The sequence below is a fragment of the Otolemur garnettii genome, unplaced genomic scaffold (assembly GCF_000181295.1).
Source record: "Otolemur garnettii isolate 467f Iridium unplaced genomic scaffold, OtoGar3 scaffold00062, whole genome shotgun sequence".
Taxonomy (NCBI): domain Eukaryota; kingdom Metazoa; phylum Chordata; class Mammalia; order Primates; family Galagidae; genus Otolemur; species Otolemur garnettii.
In genome coordinates, this window is record NW_003852457.1 from 1,958,225 (window position 1) to 1,962,576 (window position 4,352).

General features: G+C 48.8%; 1 pseudogene; it reads left to right on the forward strand.

Moving 5' to 3' along the window:
• Positions 1 to 644: 644 nt before the first annotated feature.
• LOC100953683 lies at positions 645 to 3,312 on the forward strand (annotated as a pseudogene).
• Positions 3,313 to 4,352: the final 1,040 nt, after the last annotated feature.

Genomic DNA, 4,352 nt, shown 5'->3' on the forward strand with positions numbered 1-4,352 from the left:
ACAGGTCTGCAGAGGTTCAAACAAAACTTCCTCTGTCACAATTCTACTTTTGCATGTGGACTGATTTCTTGACACTGAGAACAGTAGAGAAAAATGGCCACAGGCACAGGATCCTCATTTAACCTTAGAAACTTGGGTAGACATGTCTGTGGGGGCAGCAGCCAGGCCCCGCCCTGGCCACACCTGTTGCCCTACCCTCTCCTCTTCCCTCTCCAAGGTGATTTGTTGCCTGCTTTTCTCTTCTTGGCAGCTTAATTGTCATGATATGGATTGATTTCCATTAGAGTATCCATAACTCCAAGTTATTTTGTGTTGCACCAAGTTTTCCTTTTTCGTACAACTTACTAGCATGATCATTACTTTTGAAATATTTATAGAAAAATGATATGGTCGCTGCCCAGAAGCCCCTGCCCTCTCCTTGTCCTCCTCTGGGCCGCCTGTCCAGCTTCTCGCCCTGCCCAGGGTCTGCAGGGAAGGGAAACGGAAAGGGCGCGGTAACGGGCAGGGCCCCCTAGCTGCCTGGCCAGAGAGCTCCTGCTGTGGCCAGCCGTGGACAGATGGAAGGATGGACAGATGAGGCGCCGGAGCCGTTTTCCAGATAACTGAAAGTAAAGTGGACAGGGAGGAATTCAGGTGACTCAGACATGGAGGACAGAAGACTTTATCTGGAGGCCAGACCCAGAAATTTCTATACCAACCACAGAGGGCCTGTGGATGGAGAATTACCACCAAGAGCTAGAAATCAGGGCAATAACCCACTAGCCAAAGCTGTATGAGGAGGAGCCAACCATTCCAGAAGGCATCCTAGGACCAACAATCATCCTGTTCCCTATAGGCAAAGGGAAGAAAGATTTAGGGCCATGGGCAGGAACCCACATCAGGGAGGAGGAACCAAGAAGGGCATGCCAGTGAGGAAGCTATATGCCAAAGGCATAATCAGGAGAATGATACCAGGCGTAGAAATGGCAACGAGGAGGCTAAAAACCACAGACCACCGTGGTCCAGTGAAAACTTTCAGCAGTGGCAAGCCCCCCCCCCATCAGAAGGCTGAAGAACCACCACAGCAGGTGAAGAAATGAGGCTACAAGTTTCTAGAAATTCTTCTGCAGAAAGACCCCTCTGAGGTGGTCATCACACTTGCCACAAGTTCAGGGCTAAAAGAGCTCCTGTCTCATTCTTCCATGAAATCCAACTTCCTTGAACTTATCTGCCAGGTTCTTCGGAAGGCTTGCAGTTCCAAAATGGACCACCAGAACATTCTCCATGTACTGGGCATATTGAAGAACTCCAAATTCCTCAAAGTCTGCCTGCCTACTTATGTAGTAGGTATGATAACTGAACCCATCCCTGACGTTCGAAGCCAATATCCAGAACACATAAGCAACATCATCTCCCTTCTCCAGGACCTTGCAAGTGCCTTTCCTGCCAGCTCTGTCCAAGAAACTTCCATGCTCATTTCTCTCCTACCAGTTTCTCTCAATGCTTTGAGAGCCTCTGGTGTTGACATAGAAGAGGAGACAGAGAAGAACCTGGAAAAGGTGCAGACCATCATTGAACATCTGCAGGAAAAGAGGCGAGAAGGCACTTTGAGAGTGGATACCTGTACTCTGGTTCAGCCTGAGTCAGAAAACCATGTTGAGAGCTATCGGACCATGCCCATTTACCCTACCTACAATGAAGTACACCTGGATGAAAGGCCCTTCCTTCGTCCCAACATTATTTCTGGAAAATATGATAGCACTGCTATCTATCTGGATACCCACTTCTGACTCCTGCAAGAAGATTTTGTCAGACCTTTATGTGAAGGCGTTTTGGAACTTCTCCAAAGCTTTGAAGATCAGGGCCTAAGGAAAAGAAAGTTTGATGACATTGAATCTACTGTGATACCAGGATTATCTCCCCAATGTGTTCATCATCAGGCATTGTCTACAAGGTGCAGTTTGACACAAAACCACTGAAGTTTGTCTGCTGGCAGAATTCTAAGTGATTGCTCTATGGGTCTTTCGTGTGCATGTCCAAGGACAACTTTGAGACATTTCTTTTTGCCACTGTGTCTAAGAAATCGTCCAGCTCTGCTTCAATGAACAGAGCCAACAGCTGCTAGCAAATGTCCAGCCCTCTGACTCTTTCCTCATGGTGGAGACAACTGCATACTTTGAGGCCTACAGGCATGTCTTAGAAGGGCTCCAGGAGATTCAGGAGGGAGATGTCTCCTTCCAGAGGAACACTGTAGAGTGTGACTCATGTGGAGGAGCCAAGGTATTTGCTAATGGGGGGCAGATATGATTTTACCCCCTTGATAGAGTCCTTCAGCCACTAAAGAATCTGAGGAATGCTGAGGGCTTGAGACATCCCAGGATTAATGTCTTAGACCTTAGTGGCCCTCCAAAGAAGCCCTAATGCTGGATGACTCCCAAATGGAAGCCTTATAGTTTGCTCTCAGAAGGGAACTGGCTATTATTCAAGGACCTCCTGGAACAGGGAAAACATATGTGGGTCTAAAAATTGTCCAGGCCCTCCTAACCAACAAATCTGTTTGGTAAATTAGCCCCCAGAATTTCCCCATCTTGGTTGTGTGTTACACTAATCACGCTTTGGACCAGTTTCTGGAAGGCATCTACAAGTGTCAGAAGACCAGCATGGTATGGGTGGGTGGGCGGAACAACAGTGAAATCCTGAAGTATTTCACTGAGGGAGCTGAGGAACAAGTGGGAATTCCGCCGCAACCTTCCCATGCACCTCCAAAGGGCCTACGTGAGTATTGTGACACAGACGAAGGAGTCAGAGCAAGAGCTTCATGAAGGGGCCCAGACCCTGGAGTGCACTATACGCGGAGTCCTACGGGAACAGTTCCTTGAGAAGCACATCTCCCCCCAGCATCAGAAGAGCCTCACAAGTGGACCGATGCAAGATAGTGAATGGGTTTACTACCAGCATTGGAAGGATTCCATGATGTTGGAGTGGCTGGGTCTTGGCATTGATCCTTCCACCCAAAATGCTCCTCCAGCAGGACCTGAGAATACAGCCTAGGCAGAAGGGGAGGAGAAGGAAGGTGAGGAGGAGGGTTTGCTGATAGAGATCGCAGAGGAGGCTGACCTGATTCAAGCAGACCGGGTGATTGATGAAGAAGAGGTGGTGAGGCCAAGGCGTCAGAAGAAAGAAGAGAATGGGGCAGACCAAGAGTTGACTAAAATGCTTCTGGCCATGAGGCTAGACCACCACGGCCCCGAGACAGCAGCTGGGCAGGAGCAAGCTACAGGAGAGTGGAAGATCCAGTGCAAACAGAAAAAGAAAAGAATAAAGTAAAGGACGAGCTTCAAACTGAACACCATGACCGAGGCTGAGGCCGAGGAGATCCAGGGTATATGGCAGCTGGACCTCAATTCTCACTGGTAGCTTTATAGACTGTGGCTAAATATGTACCAGGCTGACACCCGCTAGAAGATCCTCCACCATGAAAGCCAATATTACACATCAGCAGAGAGAATGGCTGAGCTGAGGTTCCAGGAAGACCTGCACATCCTTAAAGATGCCCAGGTTGTAGGAATGACAACCACAGGTGCTGCCAAATATCGCCAGATCCTCCAGAAGGTGGGGCCTCAGATTGTCATAGTGGAAGAAGCTGCTGAAGTTCTTGAGGCCCACACCACTGCCACATTGAGTAAAGCTTGCCAGCATCTCATTCTGATTGGGGACCGCCAGCAGCTGTGTCCCAGAGCCAATGTGTATGATCTGGCCAAGAACTTCAACCTTGAGGTGTCTCTTTTTGAGCGGCTAGTGAAAGTGAACATTCCATTGGTCCATTTGAATCACCAGCACTGCATGAGCCCTGTAATTGCCCACCTTTGGACCCTTCACATTTACCAGGATCTGGAGAATCATCCTTTTCTCAAGTATGAGCAAATTAAGGGAGTGTCTTCCAACCTTTTCTTTATAGAACTCAACTTACCTGAACAGGAAATCCAAGAAGGCAAAAGCCATCAGAACCAACATGAGGCTCACACTGTGGTGGGGCTGTGCAGGTATTTCCTGTGCTGGGAATACCTGCCGTCCCAGATCACCATCCTCACCACCTATGCCGTGCAAACTCATGCCTGCCAGGACATTTGCTGGTGTAAAGGTCCATGTCGTGGACAAATACCAAGGGGAAGAGAATGACATCATCCTCCTCTTGCTAGTGTGGAGCAACCAGGAAGGCAAGGTGGGTTTTCTCCAGATCCTCAACTGTATCTGCATGGCCCCGCCCTGAGCTAAGAAGGGGTGTACTGCATCGGAAACATGCAGATGCTGGCCAAGGTGCCCTTGTGGAGCAGGATCATCTATGCACTTAGAGAGAATCATCAAATAGGCCA